Here is a 21,782-nt window from a genome sequence, read left to right as displayed (position 1 = left end):
AAAGGACATAACCCAGGACTACAGCAACATTTATCACGTGGGTGGAGGAAAAGGTGCCAGAAAGAGGTTGGTCAGAATGATATGAGAATAGCTAGAAGGATGTAGGTTAGAGGATCTAATGGGAGAAGAGAGATTCATGAAGTAAAGAATGAAGTACCAAATGTAGGATAGACAGCAGCCAGTGCACAGAGCAATCAGTGAGACATTGGTGACACCAGGGGTAGCAGGAATATCGGGTGACAGAAGAGAATGTCAGATGCAGAAGGCTGAGGAGTTGATGGGAAGGAAGCAAGTGGAGAAACCTTCAGAGCAGTGTAAATCTGTGATGGTACCAGGGGAAAACTGAAGGGAAAAAACTGAGAGTGTGGTTTGTAAAATGGGGATTCACTTGAGCATGTTCATAAGTTGAGAGGACACAGAAAGATCTATTTCCTTTGATAAATAATATCACAAATATCATGGATTAATAAAATCTGAAAGCATCCCAAACAGTCATTTAAAACCATATTTTCTTCCCCACTAAATCTTTCATCTATATGCCTACCGACCTTCAATTTGGACTGATTGTGCTTTTCCTGACTTTTTCAGCCAGTGTTTCTGCTGGCACAGCTAATAAGTAATGAATGCGAGCAACATAATGGAGAAGGAAATAGGAGGGGGAAAACAAGGTCTGAGAAATTTAGACTGGAAATCACCTTCTGAAGGGGTCTGGGTTGGCTGGGCAGACAGTGAGTATCGCCAAGTTGGCTGTGCTCCTCTGAAATGCATCCAAACTATAATTTCAAATGCTAAACACTGCAGAACCCTAAAAAGTTATATGCTATAAAGTATGGGTTTGGTCCACTGAAAGGGTTATTATTTTCCAGAGAGAGGCCATAGCATCTGTAAGTGGTGGCATGAAAGCAATTACTTAATTATCTTAGTTCCCAGCAGAAGATGACACTTACAGTTAACAACGACTGTTTGGCTGCATACCTTTCAGTGTCATCCCTTCTCCGTGAACACCCAGGGGTGGTGAAATCAAAGGTGTTCTGAGAACACCACTGGGTGTGTAGTACTGACTTTGGCTAGCCCAGGAGCTCTGCCCAGTTTCAGGTGTCAAACTCCTCTTGATTATTACGGTGAGGGTAATTCTGGGGCAAAAGCAATACAGAAAGTAAAATGCATTTTTGCTACTTCTCTGTTATTTTGCATGCTTTGTATTAAAATTGAAAAAATCCTTAAGGACATTTTGCATTTCAGAAACAGCCTTGAACTAGAAAAATATCATTGGATTTATTTTTATAACCTGCCTTTAATTCTTTTGGAGGGAAAGGTTGAATATCCATAAACTTTGGAAAAACCCAGTCATCTTCAGTTGTGGATGCAGATATCAATCACTGACAAATTCAGTGACAAATCAAAATACAATTTGCAAACTGAAGAGAATCCATAAGGCTAAAAATGTTATGTTTTCCTGGTGGTTTCTAGAAGGAAGTGGCAGTACTCAGATCTTGTCTTTGATGTTGAAAGATAGCTCTAGAGATTGACAGTGGTGAGAATGAATTTAGATCAAGTGAAGAAGATCCACACTAAATGCCCACCTATGAGCATCAACAACAAGCCTCTCTGTAGTTTCATCACTATCTAAACTTCTATCCAAGTGTGTCAGGGAATTTCACCAGTCCTGTCAGTCTCCCTTGTAATGCTTCCACCCAAAAGCCTGCTCAACTACTGATTGGGCACCCTAATGTAGCCTGAAATTAGCCATAATTTCTAGGAAATCATGATTTACCTATAAATCAGCAAGTTCTCTCTATTCCAAACCATCAAAGCAACTAAGGAAACATTCCAGATGAATCTACTGAGAAACATTTGAGTTGCTTCCTAGACTCTGGTAATAAGGCTAAGTTGAGCTGGAACTCCATCTCTCCTGGGGAGCTGAGCCACTTGTTTTAGAGCTGACAGTGGTAGCTGGGATCCTGAAGAGCTCAGTGAAATACTAGACACTTGTTAAAGGCTTCAAAGACAACTCCCTGGAAATTTAATGTTTGCTTTTTCCACGTTCTGAGAGGATGCTTCAGTTTCCGATGTTTAGCACTGGAGCTACTTTTTTAGAAACCAAAGGAACTAAAACACTGAATTTCACAAGTCACATTCATCTTTGTTTATAACCCAGGGGAAAAAAAAAACAATAAATAATAACTGGCTAGGAAGAAATAATTACATACAAGAATTGAGGTTTGGGAGTTCCCTGGTGAGCTCGTGGTTGGGATTTGGCGCTTTTACCACTGTGCCCTGAATTCAATCCCTGGTTTGGTACCTGAGATCCCATATCAAGCTGCTGCATGCCATGGCCAAAACAAACTAAACAAAATAAAAAAACTGTGTTTGTTTTTTGACACAGTAAGGAACAGGAGCAGTGGATTCCTCAGACTTCATTTATTCCTTTTCTAAAAAGCTATAAACTATGCCCAAAATAGCAAAAGAATTTAAAATGTATAACACTTAGACATAGACATAAATTTTAAATGTGACCTAGAATTTCTTTTTTAAAAAAACTCTTTTCCAGTATTGAGATCATAAGTTTTGGAAATCTGTTCCATTGTCTGGTACATAGTAGATACTAAATTAAAACATTTTTAAATTACCAAATTGGAATAGGAATATCCTTGCCTAAAGTAAGAGAGAACTAGAAAGCGGCAGATCGTTATTCTTTAAAATTTTCTTTGGGAAGGTAAAAGAAAAGTGGGAGTTGTCTTTTTTTTTTTTTTTTTTTTTTTTTGGTCTCTCAGGGCCGCACCCAAGGCAAATGGAAGTTCCAAGGCTAGGGGTCAAATCAGAGCTGTAGCCACTGGCCTACCCCACAGCCACAGCAACGCCATATCCGAGCCGCATCTGCCACCTAAACCACGGCTCACAGCAACTCCGGATCCTTAACCCACCGAGCAAGGCCAGGGATCGAACCTGCATCCTCATGGATGCTAGTCAGATTTGTTTCTGCTGAGCCATGATGGGAACTCCCTATGATGGTCAGAAAGGAAGAAAAATAAATCTTCAACTGAATACCTGGAGAAAAGAAAAATGAAAGTAAAAATTTTATATTAAAAAAATCTAAGTTGGGATTCCTAACTTTTATTAAGGGCCTACATTGTGCTAAATATCAATGCAGCAGCACTTAACAGCTTGCATGCTAAAAATTAATAGGCCATGTCTCTCTCTTCCTCACACACACACCTGGCTACAGCATGTAATAGACCTGCCAAATTATTCTAATAGGTTATCTGCTCCCACTCTAATGATCACTCTTATTCCTTCTCTTCTCCAAGCTACTGGCTCATACTTATTCCTCCACTACTACAGTGACACCTCTCCTCCCACCCAGAGCCCTCAAATTGAAGTCAGCATTGTTATTTCCCTGATCAAAAGACTAAGGTAGTATAGAAAAGAATATGTAACTGGCTGAATATGTAGGGTTTTTTTAAAAGCACTTAGAGCAATTAAATGACCCATAATAGAAAGAAAAATCTGGTTTTTGTTCATAATATTATCTCTAAAATCATGAAATTTCACTATGGTGCCAAACTATACAATGACTAATCAATGAGAAGCCAATAAAACATGACAAACCCTATGAGAATAGGTAACAGTGAAAGCCTGAAGGCCTTGTTAGGTATGTGCCTAAAGGCTTCTTACCATCAAACACCTATGCCTATTATTAAAGACCAGCTCAGACACTCACAATATTGAGGGTTTTTTTTTAAAATAACTTCTTTGTTATTTGAGAAATATTGCTATATTCTTCCACATTGAAAAGTGGAAGAAGCTGCAAGAATAAAAACCAACAACTATAACAGAAAAAATAAAAATCATAAAAAAATAAAAATCAAGACCTTCAGTGGCTTTCCTCAACACTCTAATTGTTTAATATATTTATAAAGTAATTCTTAATACAAGAAGACCTATTGATGACTTAAGTGAGATGTTTGCAACAATCCTGTAATTGTCCGTTTAAACTAAGAGATTAGACGCTGAACACAAAACTTCACTATCTCTAGAGGGGTAAGAAAACCTAGTGGTTTTGAAAACACAGGAGATATTTTTATGTTGCTGCCTAAAATCTAGAGATAGATGGGAAACTTTAGATTATGGATAACGACATTGTTTTTCCTCCTCATAGAACTTAAGAAAAGTTCTTTAATTCTGTCAATCCTTAATTACCTCATCCCTTAAATAAGAGATATTTATATCTTCTCCCTCTACTAAACACCTAGAATCAACTAGATAACCAGTTGAAAAGGAGTCATGATATATCTTTTAGAGACAAAAAGTCTATGGCTCACTTCTAAAAGGCTTTGCCTCTTCCTCTTCCTGGGTGGGCCTGGCTTCCTTGAAAACATCAGAAGACAGGAATTAGTTGAATAATCAAGGCAACATAAAAACACCTCATTCCTGCCCTTCCCATTAAGTTGTGACTCATTCTCCAAGTATGGTATAGTTGCTGCCTCTGGAAGTTTAATGTCACGTGCAGATTGCTCCTTTAGGGAGCAGATCCAGTATCTTGGACAACATAAGTGTATAAATAGCATAATTATAGCATTCTTTATTGTCACACCAAAAGATACTGCAAAGCTATTTACACAGGGTCTGATGGCATTGTCAGCTACAACTGGAAAGTTAAACTAACTCTGTTTAAAATATCATTTCCTGGTAAATCTAAGCTTTTTTATTTTAACTTCTATTTTTTGCTTTTTAGGGCCATACCTGTGGCATGTGGAAGTTCCCAGGCCAGGGGTCTAGTTGGAGCTGCAACTGTTGGCCTACACCACAGCCACAGCAACAGGGGATCCGAACCATGTCTACCACCTACACTGCAGCTCATGGCAACGCTGGATCCTTAACCCACTGAGCGAGGCCTGCGTCCTCATGGATACTAGTTGAGCTCATTACTGCTGAGCCACAACCAGAACTTTTTAAGCTTTTCTTGTTTGTTTGTTTAATAGGGGAAAGTGGTAGAAGGGAGAAGGGGTGTGAATTTGAGAAGAAAGCTAATACAGTAATCACTCAGTGAAACTTTTTGAAAGGGAAAACATTTTCTTATGTCTCAACCTCAAATGCATGGATCTGGAGAGATTCAAATCTTAACTCCTCCTCCCCTTCTTATTTATTCTATGGCTTTAAGGCCTCTTCTTGCCTCCATTTCCTCAACTCTGAAATGGGATAATGATAATAGCACTGAACCTCAGAGTCGTGAGAAATGAAAGAAATTAATACTTGGTACATTAACTGTTAGCAGTAACTAAAGACAATAAATACAGGTAATTTCATTTTGTTTATAGTGCTTTGTTTAATGAGCACATAGTTATTGTAGATAAGAGAGGGCCCATCTGTTGTTTAGAAGTATCGTTTTTTTTGTAATGTCTGCAGCAACATTACTTTATTCTAACCTTGAATATTCAGTGCTTAGCTAAGGCCAGTGAAAAGGATACAAAGGGAAAACATTAGAAAGGACAAGAAATATTTTGTTATGAAAGGTGCAGATTAATCCTGGGCCTCAGGGAATCTCAGAAGTGGGAAACACTACAGTGGCCATGTAAATTAACTCCTTCTGCCTTAACTCTGATGCTGAACTGTAAGTTATAGTTACCGAGAAAGCAAGAAAATCTCTTTGCAAAGGGCCCTTCTCCCATATCCATATTTGTGAGAGTGTGCGGAGCTGGAAAAATAACATGATTCTCACCTACAGAGGCTTTTTATTGCTCACTGTCCACCAACAAAGCATTAGAAATAAATGCTACATGGAATCACCTTCACTATGGCTATTTGGTGCTAGTGGTTAAATTAAGACCTCTTACTTTCTGTGCTTTTGTCTTCAATTTTCTACTTTCCACAGGGCAAATGTTATAGCCCTTTCAGAAACACCTTCTGTTGGAAGTTCCCTTGTGGTACAGTGGGTTAAGGATCCAACACTTTCACCATAGTCAGCTCAGGTCAGTGTTCTGGAGCAGGTTGGACCTCTTGGCCCCTTCTACCAAAAAAAGAAAAAAGAAAAAAAAGAAACATTAATGTAGGTTTGGCAAAAATCCCACCCAGGCATCATGACCCATTTGCTGCCCTGTCTGAATGCCCTACCTGATTGCCCATGGAGCATCCACGATCTGCCTGGCATTGCTGGGGAGATACACAGACAAGGTTTGTTGGCATCTAGGTGGGTGGGTGGGTTACCTCACCTCCCTGCTTAAATAAGCAGGCAGCAAATCTGCAGGGCGCCTACTTCTCACAGGGGCTAGTTGTTAAGTCAACAACTAGGAAGGATAAAGATTTTTTTTTAAATTGCCAAGGTAGGTCTCTGTTCTCTGCTCCCACCACAGGGGATGTTGACCCCAGGGCCTTGACATTCCCAGGAGAAGCGATGCACGTCACACAGCGGCCCAGCACCACCTCACAGGACTGGCATGTCAGACCTGGCTTGGTGTGGAGGTTGCAGGCCCAGCCCTGCGACCTCAGTCTCTTTCTTGCAGGGCCTTGAGCAAGCTGTGACCAGAAAGCCGGGAGGCTAGTCCTGGGAAACAACAGAGGTCACTATTGAAAAGAGCTTGCCTGTCAGTGACTCAAATCTTTAATAGCTTTCAAGGGGCTTGGCCCTCTCATTTGTCTTTGTCTCTCTGACTTGAGGGGATAATGCTGTGATTGTTTTGTTACTATGTCAAGGCAGCTTTTACTGCCATCCCCCTTTGATCAGCCACACACACTTGTACACACTGAACTTTCTCCTCTGCCCTCAGAGTTCCAAGTTGCCAAACCAACATCTGCAAAGTAGTACTGGACGTGCAATTTTAGCCATTAAAGACATAGATTCTCATATGTCCTGCATTCTACATAGGTATGTAAGACAGTCTAGTTCTATTTTTAGGATACTTTCTAGCCCACATATTCCCAAGAAAATGCTGCCAATCATTTAACAAATTCTTCATTACTTTAATAAATGACATCCCCCGCCATGCCCCTTTTTCAGCTGTCACCCTCCAGGTTAGAAGTTCTTCATCCAAAGCCAAATTTCTGATATGAATTAAGATATTGATTCACATGTAACTATAAAAATAGTCGAGGAAAGATGAAACTCTTACTTTAAAATATCATTCCTTGGAGGAGTTCCCGTCGTGGCGCAGTGGTTAACGAATCCGACCAGGAACCATGAGGTTGCGGGTTCGGTCCCTGCCCTTGCTCAGTGGGTTAATGATCCGGCGTTGCCGTGAGATGTGGTGTAGGTTGCAGACGCGGCTCGGATCCCGCGTTGCTGTGGCTCTGGCGTAGGCCGGTGGCTACAGCTCCGATTCAACCCCTAGCCTGGGAACCTCCATGTGCCGCGGGAGCGGCCCAAGAAATAGCAACAATAACAACAACAACAACAACAAAAAGACAAAAGACAAAAAAATAAATAAAATAAAATATCATTCCTTAAGTTTCCTTAATAGTCACCTCTCTTCAACCTTCCCCTATGTTGGCTTACAAAAACCAAGTTAAAACCCTTGCTTGCCTGAAAGATCTTTTAATCCACTTTCTGACCTTCTGACAGGCCATACTGAAACTCTAACCTCTGTGCCGCCCCAACACTGTCCTTCACCTTCCAGCCCACATGGAATAGACCAGTCTTTGAGAGTATAAGCAAACAGAAAGCAGGAAAAGGGGATAAACTGACCCACCTAAATTAAGCAAACAAGATCTTGTACCTCTTCTTTTTTCTTTTTTTGATAATTTGCATGATTGCAGTTCTCTTCTGATTCACTTTGCCAGTGGCAATTTGGCTGCTAGCCCTGTAAATTGCTTTCATATAAATCTGGAAGTCAAGAAGTAAATCATGTTGCTCCAGTTAGCCTAAAATCCAACCTAATTCACTGTTGGACCCAAAGAGGACTTTCTAAAGACAAATAAAATTGGTGCCTTTTTTTTTTAAAGTATTTGATCCCTAAAGAAAGTTTGGTTTACTGTCCTTCTAGCTGAGGTCAAAAATGAAGCTTTAATGTTCTCACTCAGGGTCACTGGCTGTGTTGTGTTCTTGTGGTGGTTTCAAAGCAAACTGAGACTGGAGGCAGGTGGTGAAAGATGAAGGGAACAAAACTTCATTACTGTTACCCAGTCCACCCCTGGCCAGCAGTAGGAGGCCTGAAGAGGTCAGGGAAGCAAAATTCACCTCCACCAGGGAAAGGACGGAGGTGGTAGAGAGAGGTTCACCGTAACAGTTGTGTAAATTGGCTGAGCAACGTGCACCCTGATGTATGTTAGTGACTGCTCAATTTGTTTACATGGTAACTCATTTACGCTGCTGCTCTTTGTTCTTTAGTCAAGAGACATCTTCCAGCAGAGCAAGTCTTTGTTTCTTATGAGCTCATCTGCTCCTGCAGCCTGTGCCACACCTGTAATTATAATTAGGGCCCACTGCTTGGGAAGCTGTAATCCTTTCTAGTGAAACTAATTGTGAGTTCACAAACAGAGTTACTTGGCAAAGAGAATGCCTGAATTGATAGAATCAGCTTCTCTAGTCCCTTTTATTATCTATTCCAGCTGTACTTAGCCTTCTATGAAGATTCAGGTGATTAATATTTTTCAGTAATATGGAGGCATCCTTACCATGTTCAAGGGAAATTTGATGTTAACAAAGTATAACTGGGACACTGGACAAGCATGATGAAGCAAGGCTTTCTGAACAAAACAGCCAATATCGACATACAAAAGAATTGGTAAAGTCACACCTCCCATGACTTAATGAAAGAAAGAGAATCCATGTAGAATCACTGGAAGTAAACTCCTAGGAGATGGTGTTGGTAAATTATTACATGTTGACTATTTTGACCACATATTTCTTATGAGATGGGTATATGTTTTAACACTGACAGATTCATTGTGTTGCTAAAATAACTCTGCAGTATGAATAGTCCACCATTAAGGCACAGCTGCCTGATGGTTTTTAAAATTCACTGTCATTTAGATGAAAAAATTGAACACAGAACTTTTTTGTTTCATTTATACTGAGACTCAAGGACATGCAGGCCTTGTTCTAAAGTAACAGAGTTTCTTTTTTTTTTTTTTCCTTTCCTTTCTGAAGAGTCATTGTTTCTCCTTGATATAATGTTCTTTACTAGATACTTGATAAGACAAGGAATTTGTGATTATGGGTTTATATGTGGTTTGGAGTTATAAACTCTTTTTTTTTTTTTCAGCCTCAAAATAGGAGGAATGGGTTTTTAAATCCATGTAAAGCAGATAAGACTTTTTTTTTCCTCTACAAGGTTTTATTTCTAAAATCTGAGTCCAAGTATTATAGCTTTCAATTGGTCTATTGTATTTCGGTTGAACAAAGGATTTAGTCAAATGCCATGGCATTTCAGCTTTTTAATCCCGTTGCAAATTACTGGATGTACCATGAGATTTTTCTCTGGTGTATCAAATAAAATTTGACTTGAGAAAATAAAAGAAACAAAGTGGAAACAAGTAAGAATATCTAGGACAATGATAATGGTTTATCAAGCCCATACTCATCTATGAAAAATGCTTTTAGATGGAATAAATGTGTTTTGCAAAATGTATATTTATGAAAGAAAAACTGCTTTTGTTTTTGAGGAATCCCAGAATTTTACAATTAGCAATCAACATTCCCGCAAACAGTGGTTCTCAAAGTGTGGTCCCTGGATGAGAAGCATCAGCAGAACTTGGGAATTTGGGAACTTGTTAGAAATGCACATTCTCAGGACCCACTAGTGACCTGCCTGTTCAGAAACTCTGGAGCTGGAGTTCTGAAATCTGTATTTTAACAAGTGCTTCAAGTAATTGTCTTGCCAACTCAAGTTTGAGAACCCCTGACTTAGATCAGTTCAGCAGCCTCCTGTCCAACCTGCTTACCTCCAGCCTACTCTCCCACAAGTTGTTCTCCTCACTGGGTCCAGAATGCCCTGAAAAGTACTCATCAGAGGAATGCCCATGTGGTTCAGTGGGTTAAGGAGTCTATATAGTGTCTAGGAGGATGTGGGTTTGATCAATCCCTAGTCTTGATCGGTGGGTTAAGGATCTGCAGCTCGGATCTGGCATTGCTGTGGCATAGGCCTGCAGCTGCAGCTCCAATTCGACCCCTAACACAGGAATTTCCATATGCCACAGGTGGAGCACTAAAAAGAAAAAGAAAAAGAAAAACCCATCACTTATGCCAGCCCCTTCTTTAAAACTCTTTCCTGGTTCTCCCAGGTCAGGATATTCATGGAATTCAAAGTTATTCAGCCACTGGCTCCTAATGAGCTCTATACCTCCATCTTTCCCACTTTCCGTCACTCCATCCCCCACCAGCTGCCAGCTTGCATGCACACACAGGTATACACCTCTGCAATCTGCACACCTGCAAATCTTCAGTCACTCTGAACTGTTTTCAGTTTTGTGGGTACACAATGGGCTCCTTCTTATCCCGAGGCTCTGTGCATTGTTCCTTCCTCCTGAAAAGCCTTTGCCCCTTCCTTCCTATCCACCCCTTCCCACCTTTCTTTATCTGGATAACTTGTTCTCATCCTTCCAGGACTGTGTTGGTTCTCATTCATCTCCTCTAGGAAGCTTTCCCTGAATACTCCCACCCATGCCTAGGCTGGGTTCTTTAGTAGGTGTTAACACAGAACATTCTGTATACTTAAAGCAATATACTCACCACCCAGAATTACTTGTCTTTTTCCCCCTGATAAACTATAAGTTTCTAGTTGGGAATGACTATCTCTTACACCTTGATAGCTCAACATCTAGCCCAGGTCTCGGTTCATAATAAGCATCTACTATATCTGTCTTGAATGAAGGAATGAGTGAAAGACTCCTTTGGTACACAGATGAACAGAATTGGGTCCAAAGAGGTAAACAACCTGACAAATTTACTTTGTGGGCATTAACAGCTTGATCCCCTGTTGCTCAATTCAGTATTCTTACCGTTAAATCATACTGTTTTTCAGACCCAAAGAAAACTCATGCCAACTGCTTTGTGTATCAGCTGTTGTGCTCCAGAAAAAGAACTTGGATTAGGCAGCCTTTTGGGTATACCAGTTTTCCTGACTGGATTATGATTTTGTGATGAGATATTCTAGGAAAGATGATGATATTTTAGGGAAGATTCCATGTCAAGAATACTGACAAATCAATTACTATATTACCTCCTGAATTCTCCAGCATACACAGGCCATCTAATGGCTACATGATAAGGGTTCTCAGATCTTTGGTTTGAAAGATCTATTGAGGTGGTTAAGCCAGGAAGGTTTTTTGGTGAGAAAATGAGCTTTGGGCTCAGACTGGTGACTCAAATCTTGCCCCTGTAGCCTACACTAACTGCTGTGACATGTCAGCTGCAGTTCCCTCACCTACACAATATGGAAGAAGGTTCTTTCTTAGCTTATGAGTTTATGGCATTGGTGTGGAGACTAAAGAAAGGTGATCACTCAAAACCCTTTTTTTGGACAGTGCTTGATAAACATGAACAAAATTAAAACTATAAGATATTGAGAGATGTAGTGACTAGTTTCACTGGAGACCAGACATACAAAAAAGTCAAAATACAAATTAATATCTATTTGAGGCTAAGATTTCACTAAAGGAAAGGGCATTGTGTCTTATATGTGTTGTCTCGAAAATTTTTATCTAGCAGCAGAGATACAGTGATAAAGTTCAGATCCAAAAAGTTCAACATTAACATAGTATACTTTTTTCCAGTATAAAGCTGAATAAATCAGATAAATGTATCTCAGTAAGATACAATTGACATATAAAATTGTAAGATATTTCCCTTCCTTCCTCCCTCCCTCCCTCTCTCTCTCTCTCTCTTTCCTTCTTTCTTTCCTTTCCTTCCTTCCTTCTTTCTTTCCTTCTTTCTTTCCTTCTTTCTTTCTTTCTTTCTTTCTTTCTTTCTTTCTTTCTTTCTTTCTTTCTTTCTTTCCTTCCTTCCTTCCTTCCTTCCTTCCTTCCTTCCTTCCTTCCTTCTTTCTTTCTTTCTTTCTTTCTTTCTTTCTTTCTTTCTTTCTTTCTTTCTTTCTTTCTTTCTTTCTTTCTTTCCTTCCTTCCTTCCTTCCTTCCTTCCTTCCTTCCTTCCTTCCTTTCTTTCTTTCTTTCTTCCTTTCTTTCTCTTTTTGTTGTTTAAGGCCGCACCCACAGCATATGGAAGTTCACAAGCTAGGGGTCTAATCGGAGCTATATCTGCTGGCCTACACCACAGCCACAGCAACACCAGATCTGAGTCTCATCTATGACCTTCACCACAGCTCACAGCAATGCCGGATCCTTAACCCACTGAGCAAGGCCAGGGATCTAACCCACAACCTCATGGTTCCTAGTCGGATTCATTTCCACTGAGCCCCAATGGAAACTCCCTAAAATTGTGAGATATTTAAAGTATCCATCATGGTGCTTTGATATACATACGCAGTGTGAAAAGATTCCCATCACCTAGTTAATTAACTCATCCATCACATATTTATCTCTTTTTTATTGGAGAACATCTGAGTTCTACCCTCTTAGCCAATTTAATCACACAATATAGTTTTATCGACTACAGTCACCATGCTTTACATTAGATCCTCAGACTTTATTTATCTTTTAGTTAAGAGTTTGTATCTTTTTAACAACCTCTCTTTATTCCCTTAAGCTTGCTCCCACTAGCAACCACTTTTCTACACTCTGTTTCTATGAATAAGACTTTTTTAAAAAAACTTCACATATTAGTAATACTATACAGTATTTGTTTTCCTCTGCCTAATGTATTTCACTAAGCATAATGCTCTTATAGTGGTACTTTAATGTAAGTTGTTTGTTAGAGACAAAACATTGAGCATTTTAAGATTTTTCTCTTTCTTTTTCATTTGCAAAGATTGAACGCACTGTTACTATCAGGGATTTAAAACAGCTACAAGATTTTTTTCAGTATACAAGTGCTATGCACAGGTTTGAGTGTGAAAGACTATGGCAGACTTTTCTAGTCAAGATTCTAACTCTTTCTTCTTCTTTTTTTTTTTTTTTTCTTTTTCCCATTTCTTGGGCCGCTCCCATGGCATATGGAGTTTCCCAGGCTAGGGGTTGAATCGGAGCTGTAGCTGCCAGCCTACGCCAGAGCCACAGCAATGCAGGATCTGAGCCGCGTCTGCAACCTACACCACAGCTCACGGCAACACCGGATCGTTAACCCACTGAGCAAGGGCAGGGACCGAACCCGCAACCTCATGGTTCCTAGTCGGATTCGTTAACCACTGTGCCATGACGGGAACTCATAACTCTTTCTTCTTGAATCATGGTCAGCTCATAATCTTACTTTGCACCCTGTAATCTAAGCATTATGCCTCTCTTGAATTCAATGGGGACATTATGCACAGCCAGACTTTTTGAAGCAGAATGAGCAAAGGACAATACTACAATGAAGAATGGAGCTTTCAATTGTCCTTAGATGATGACATTAGGAACATTATAAAAAGGAGGCACTCAATGAATTGGAAATATGGATCTCAACTAGTCCTTTCATACAGAGGCTCTTGTCAGAATTAACAGTCTGCTTTTTTATTCTCCAGTGACTTTTGAAAGATAGTGTACACACTGCTTTGGAATGGTCAGGACATACATTGGTTTCATTAAGATGTTCATGTGTCATTAGACATGGTCCCCGCATAATTAAAAAGAATCCAAACCCCTTTCTTGTAATGATAAGATTGCCAAACATGTGTTGACTCTGCCTTCATTGTGATGCAGTACCAGGGGTTAGGCAGTCAAATGTATACTCTATTGAGTGTACATTTTAAGATGGAAAACTGGCTCCAGCACTTACTAGCTGGGAGAGGTTATATAACCTCTCTAAGCATGGTTTCCTTATCTGTAGAATGGTGGTTCATAAAACTATACATCACACTAAGGTCTGAGGCTTGAATGAGATCATCTCTGTGAAGAAGGAAGCACAGTACCTGACTCATAGGGCTCAGTAAACATTAGATTTTATCATCCAAACCCAGTGATCAAATCTATCATTGGAGGATATTTTATGGGAGAACCTAATGGTTCCCATTCCATGGTGGTCCTAAAATAGTCAAAAATGTGTATAACACACACACACACACACACACACACACACACACGCCTCATCTCACCTATCCTTATTAAAATTCCAGTGGAAGCTCAGAGCAAGAGGCTGTCATGATGGGACCTATAGTTCCCTTCATTGAGGGAGTTCCTTGATGCAGTTGAGAGACAAAGACTATGTCTGCCCTCAGCTGAGATGGGGCACTAACCAATACTCTGAAGCCTACTCAGCCCTTGAGAGAAGAATGACTGCAAATGTCTCCATTCTTTCTGTTCTTTCACTGGAGGCCCTTAAGAACACAAATTGGCCCTGCCTCTCCCCACTTGCCTGAGTTTTCCTCCTGTACCTCTCTTTTTCCTTCGCACAGTGAATCTTGCTCACCACTCTCTCCAGATCTGTGTTTTCGCTCTTCTCCCACCAGCTTCCCAAGTCTCCTTGTCCTCTCTTCTTAGGTTATACCTTCCATCTTCCTCCCCCTCCACTGCCAGCATCCCCTTCTATGAAGCAATACATAGAAAATTTTTGCAGAAATCTAAGTTACATGTATTTTGTGTCTGGCACACATTGAACTGATCAGGCTGCTTAAATCCTCATTGGTTCCATGCTCTGGGTTGACAAAGAGAGATCACTTCAGCTTTCTATAGAGTAAGGGGCATAAAATTATTGAGGTCTCTGAAATAATGATTGAAATAGACTTGGTCATTCTGTCCTGGAATCTGAGAATAAATGAGTCTTCTCTGGTGCCTGAACAGGAGAGTCTTAATATAACTTAAAAGAGGCATAACATTGTAAACTTGTACAGCAAATTGCCCTGCAGGGTTTTACAGGCTGGAAATAAAAATTAAAGAAGGGATTGGATATGTTATGACTGGATGGATCATATTAAATTAACCTTCTTTGACCAACATCTGTGCTATCCTCAGGGTCAAAGGATAAATTACCTTTTCTCAGAACCCTATACATCAGCTCCAGGAATACTGGGAGCCCTGGAATTTTCAGTCATATATTTATCCAAAAATGTAAAATACTGTGAGCGCAGAGATATTGAGTGAAAATGTGACTTCAGATAAAATCATGAAAGGATAGAGCATAAAGGCTGTGTTGTTGTCTGCATTATTATCGTCATTACTCTGTAGAAGTCATTTGACCTGTCTCATGGTGCCAAAAGGCTGCATGCTTCACTTTTTACCTCTGAAAAGTCATGACTGATGATGTCTTATTTGGTCACATTCTCTTAAGAAAAGCCTTCATTCTGTTAGTATGGATGACCACAAAATGTCAGTGTTCACCAAGGTAGCAAATCAAGACATGACCTCATGCTGCCAGCAATCATAGCTGACAGCACTTTCACAGTTGACATTCCCACAGGTAGATTCATCTTCACAGAGGTCTGTGGTGAAGTTTGTTTCTTACACACGTGCGTTCAAATACCCAGGCCAGAGGAGGATTCCACGGGCCTTTGACTTTTCGAGCATCACTTTTTAAATCAGCACTGCTTATGCATACTCTTCAAGAAGGCACTAGAGTCAGTATTTAGTAACTTCCTAAATGGTTGAGGTCCTGATCTTTTGCTTCTGTTTTCTCCCTCATACTCAGTTATGCTAGATAATGATATTCAAGGATACATAGAGAAGCAGAATTAGGAACTTAGCTGATTACTAAAATTTGTTGCTATTTTCCTGGATGCATATATGTATTAGACTTCAGAAATCTCTGTATATTAGTTGCAATCTCCCTTTAAAAGTTATCAAATTTGACATGTTTTTTTTTTAATCACAATTGTCTTTTTTAGGTTTCTGGCTTTTTCCCCCAGAAGGAGTTAATTATAGTTTTTGGATTTTTTTTTTTTTTTTAATGGAAGGAGGCTGATTCATAAGTAGAGAAAAAAAAAAAAAACTGACCACTAGAAACATTTAAATCTTTACAAACCATGTATAAAATTGATGTGATAGGGAACTTTAAGCATTATTGAATTTATTCAGTGGCTTCCTCCAAAGAGTTAGGAAACAGTTGTGACTACATTTCTTTGAAAGAAGCAAAATTGTATTAAATAGATAATTATTACCTTTTAGAAGTCATGTCATTTCTTTTTTCCTTAATGGATTTCATTGATACTACTATAAAATCCCTTTGTATAAAGATTCAAATAAGACTGTAAAATGTAACAAGAAAAGCAAGATTTATAACTTTTGCCCAGAGGAAAAGGAGTGTCCCTCCCTCTCAGGAAAAAAAGTGACTCCTTCAAGTGAAAAACATGAACCATGCCATGGTCAACAGATTAGAAACTATCTAGCAAGGAGGTGAAGTAAGATAACAGATTCTGGATAGCAATAGCCCGTTTTTTGCCTTTACACATTTTCCTGCCTATGTGAAAGTATAAATCCACCCCAGGGATATGTTAAGGAATTCAGAGAGTTCCAGCAACCCCCTTTAGTGTCTTAGCATTTGCATTCAGGGTCATGGCATATAGCACACCTTTGTACCTGGCTTTGTAAGTTTGATCAAGACTTTTAAGTAAAAGAGAGATAGGGAAAGACAGTTGTCTTAAAGATAGCTAGAATTTTAGTAGATGCTTGATCAGAGCCCAGATTCAAAATTAAAACCCTTGTTTTCCAAATGCCTGGGGCAGTGGGACAAACAGCCTCTTCAGAAAAATGATGAGGTTCATCATTCCCACAGTTCCTCAGCAGCCAGCATACTCAGAACTCAGATTTCACCTTAAAGTTGGTAGGCCCTGGAAGCTACTGCAACAACAATACAAAGAAGCCAAATTTAGTGTCTTGTCTGAGGTCCCAATTTATGGATGTGCTGTTTCTGTTTGGATTCCTTTCCCCAAATGATTGTAATGTTAATTTCAGTTGGCTCCTAGATCGCCTTTCCAGCACCTGTGTCCTCATGTGCTACCTGACAGGGCACATCTGGAGTTCTAATCTGTGGACATCACATATCTTTCTGCTTCAGGATTGTATTCTTGGAGTTAGTGCTACCCTAAGGAGAAATGGAAAGAGCTTCTAAGCAGTGGAAGAACTAGTCCTTATCTGTTCAGTTACATGAATTCTTCCCAGGCTTCTGAGATGACAACTAGTGATTCCAATAAATTCCCCACAAGACAAACCAATCTGAACCAAACCAAACCAAACTAAAATCCATACGTTGATGTATTCTGATTATTAATGAGTCTGATGTGAGAGGGTGAGTCTTGATGTCTTCTCCTTTAGTGGGAACCTCTTGTGGAAACATTTGGGAGACTATATCTTAAAGAAATATTTCAAAGGCTGAGAATTCTAGACTCTCTTTAGCCTGTGATGAAGGAGGTATTTCAGAGCAGGTGGGTCTTGTGTCCATCTCCATATGTAAACATTTAAGTATCCCCTGACCTACCCATAATTAGACTTATTATCTGCTATTTTGCAAAGCATGGGGGAAATCTCTAAATAAAGATTAGATAAAGATACAAAGTTACTTTTTAAAATCTAAGTCCAGACTAAAAGCTACTCTGAACTTTTATAGAATTATGATCCCTGCTCAGTTTCTGGAGATAGACTTGTCCTCAAGTTTTATATTAACTTACCCTTGCAGAATTGTACCAAAAACAAATACATTCCGTTGCATCAAAAGCAGCTACCAATACTTTCAGGCCTGTCTCATTCCTATCATTTCAATAGGTGTGTTTGAAACTCAGTGGCCTGCCAAGATTGAGAACAATTAGTTCTTAAGTAATCTTATCTGATGTAACACATCATTAAGGAGAGTGTATTCCATCATTTATCTTTGTTTTTATATCAATTCTTTCTCAACCCCAACCCTCAAGGAGAAATAAAGAGAAGTGTTTAATAGCAGCACTGAACTAATATTTGAAGTTCTCTTTACGCACAGTGCAGCATGGTCTTTGAGGATTCTCTGCGCATGGGTCTTGCTCCTCTATGGTTTTTCACAATGCTTCCATTGATAACGTAAGAAGTCAACCACCAAAGCAAATGTAGTGGTGGTGATGTCATTACGGATATGGTTCCACCAAATCACACACTCTAGGGAGGCAAGGAAAAAAAAAAAAGGTTGCAACATGTGGGTGAAATAAAGCATTGCAGCAGTGATAAGGAGACCAGAAAAGGCATTCAAATGCATTTCTGATCAGGAAGAAACAGAAAACTATGCAAACTACACAATAATTTGTGTGTATATACATACACAAACACACACATTATTTTTTTAAGTTTATTTTCCATTATGGTTTGTCATAGGATATTGAAAATAGTTCCCTGCGCTATATAGTAGGACCTTGTTTATACCTTCCATGTATAATAGCTTACATTTGCTAACCCCAGTCTCCCACTATATCCTTCTCCCAACCCCTCCCTGTTTGGCAACTACAAGTCTGTTGTCTTTGTCCATGAGTCTGTTTCTATTTTGAGAAAAGGTTCATTTGTGTCATATTTTAGATTCCACATATGTTATATCATATGGTGTTTGTCTTTCTCTTTCTGACTTACTCTACTTGGTATGATAATCTCTAGGTCTACCTCTGTTGCTGTAAATGGCATGTTCCACTCTTTTTTATGGCTGAATAGTATTCCATTGTATATACGTACCACATCATCTTAATCCATTCTTCTGTTTATGGACATTTAGTTTGTTTCCATGTCTTAGCTGTTGTGAATAGTGCTGCTATGAGCATAGGGTGCATGCATCTTTTTGAATTACAGTTTTGCTGGATCATATGATCATTCTATTTTCAGTTTTTTTGAGGAACCTCCATACTGTTTTCCAGAGTGGCTGTATCAACTTACATTCCCACCAACAGTATAGGATGGTTCCCTTTTCTCCACACCCTCTCAGGCATTTGTTATTTGTAGTCTTCTTAATGATGATCATTCTGACTGGTATGAGGTAGTACCTCATTGTAGTTTTGATTTGAATTTTTCTAATAAGTAGTGATATTGAGCATTTTTACATGTGCTTATTGGCCATTCATATGTCTTCTTTAGAGAAATGCCTATTTAGATCTTCTGTGAATTTTATTAATTGGGTTTTTGTTGTTGTAGTTGAATTGTATGAGCTATTTGGAAATTAAGCTCTTGCAGTCACTTTATTTGCACATATTTTCTCCGATTCTGTACATTGTCTTTCCATTGTATTTGTGATTTCCTTTGCCATACAAAAGCTTAGGTCCCATTGGTTTACTTTTGTTTTTTATTTCTATTGCCTTGGAAGACTGACCTAATGAAACATTGGTACAATTTATATAAGAGAACATTTTGCCTAGGACCTCTTCTAGGAGTTTTATGATATCATGTTTTAAGTCTTTAAGCCATTTTGAGTTTATTTTTGTGTATGGTGAGGGGGTGTGTTCTAACTTCATTGACTCACACGCAGCTGTCCAACCTTCCCAGCACCACTTACTGAAGAGACTGTCTTTACCCATTGTATATTCTTTTCTCCATTGTCAAAGATTAATTGACCATAGTTATGTGGGTTTAGTTTTCAGCTCTGTATTCTGTCCCTCAAAGGCTTTTAAAATTCATTTAGCCAACAAATACTAATTGGATATTCACATTATCATGATAAAGAATACATAGTCTGCCCTGAAGTTACTAACTTATAGCTGGGGAGATGTAAAAATAGGCAGTTACAGCACAGATTGGACCAATGAATAAAATTAGAATTCAGGGACATAGTGAAAAAGCATTTTTGTTAGAATGGCTTAATGGAGGAAATGAGGCCTACACCAGGGCTAGAAGGTGAGTCTCTGTTAGGTGCATGAGGAAGAGGGCAGGAAGGCATTCCAGCAGAGCTGCAGCAGTCTGTACAAAGGCATAAAAGCAAAAGAGCATGACAGATTTGGGGAAAATAAAAGCAGTTCAATGACAAGAGGGTAGGGGACACCAGAAGAATGATAAGTGAGATAAGACTACAACTATAGACACAGACTTGTTCCCAAAGTCTTCTTTTGCTATATTGTTTCGTTCCTATATAGATTTGCTTGGACTTGAAAGAACTGAATGTCTTAAAAATTAGACTTTTTTTTTCAGTATGCATAGTTTACTTTTTTAAACATTAATGCTAAATCGTAGAATTAATTGTACAATTGTAAGATTTTATAAAGATCTTAACATTTCTTTATAATTCACCCATTTATCAGCAATTTACTCTCTAAAAATCAAAAACAGTAGCAAAAAAAATGGCAGAGTTTTAGTCATGGCTGATTCTATGAGCAGGTATGATTGAGGGCGAGTTAGAAAGGCCCCTGGGGAGTTCCCATTGTGGTTCAGTGGGAACAAACCCAACAAGTATCCACAGGATGTGGATTCGATCCATGGCCTCGTTTACTGGGTTAAGGATCTGGCATTGCTATGAGCTGTTGTACAGGTTGCAGACATGGCTTGGATCCCACATTGCTATGGCTGTGGTGTAGGCTGGCAACTGCAGCTCTGAGATGACCACTAGCCTGGGAACTTTCATATGCTGCTGCTGTGCCCTTAAAAAAGCAAAAAAAAAAAAAAAAAAAAAAAAAAAAAGAAAGGCCCCTGATTCAGAAATATGCCACATGCCACATCTTTAACAACCTCCAATTGTCTGTTTTAGAACCTGAAATTGTCGTTAGAGAGTTACTCTATTATTCTGAAAAGCTATAAAGTTGTGTCCCACGCATACCCTTTGGACATTTTGGAAATATATACTAATGTCGATCATATATATAACTTATGATCCAGTTATTGCACTTCTAAGTATATACCTACAGAAATGAGTATGTATGTTCAGTAATGGAAATGTACATAAATATTCATTGCAGCACTATTTGCTATGACTCCAAATTGGAAATCACCTACATGCCCATCAACAGTAAAACAGAGAAATGGAGTTCCCATCATGGTTCAGTGGAAATGAATCTCACTAGCATCCATGAGGACACAGGTTCAATCCCTGGCCTTTCTCAGAAAGTCAAGGATCCAGCATTGCCATGAGCTCTGGTGTAGGCTGCAAATGCAGCTCAGATCCCAAGTTGCTGTGGCTGTGGTATAGGCCAGCAGCTATGGCTCAGATTTGACCCCTAGCCTGGGAAACTCCTTATGCTGCAGCTGCAGCACTGAAAAAAAAAAAAAAGACAACAAAAAAAGTAAAACAGAGATATAAAATTGTTGTATATTCACTCAAAGAAATGCTATACAGTAATGAGGAATAAACTACAGTTGCAAACAACAATTTGAATGAATCTTACATTTTTTGAACAAAAAAAACTCATTAAAAAAAGTACATGCAATATGATTCTATTTTTGTAAATTTCAAAAAACAAGCAAAAATAATGTGCCATATTAGTAATGAAGATACTGGAATTATTTCACAATATATACATATATCAAATTATAAGAAAAAGAAAAAATAATTCAGGACATTGGTTATTCCCAGGGCGGGTAGTGATTGGTAGAAGGCGGCAAGGGGCCTTCTGAGAGTTTGGTAAATAGCTTATTTCTTGATCTGAGTATTCGTTACACAGATGTGTTCACTATGTGAAAATTTATTGAGCTGTATGCTTATGACTTTGTACTTTTCTGTATGTATATTTGAAAAAATAAAAATGCTCTTCTGGGAGTTTCTGCTGTGGTGCAGTGGGTTGTGGTGCTGCTCTTGGGTCGCTGAAGAGGCACAGGTTCAATCTCTAGCCCAGCACAGTGGGTTAAAGATCTGGCATTGCTGAAGCTCTGTGTAGGTCAAAGCTGCGGCTAGGATCCCTGGC

Source organism: Sus scrofa, chromosome 15, assembly GCF_054392235.1.
Source record: "Sus scrofa isolate SSC_HxYL_T2T_F1_AM1 chromosome 15, Sscrofa_HxYL_maternal_Yorkshire_Landrace_v2.0, whole genome shotgun sequence".
Classification (NCBI taxonomy): domain Eukaryota; kingdom Metazoa; phylum Chordata; class Mammalia; order Artiodactyla; family Suidae; genus Sus; species Sus scrofa.
Note: the sequence above shows the minus strand (reverse complement) of the source record.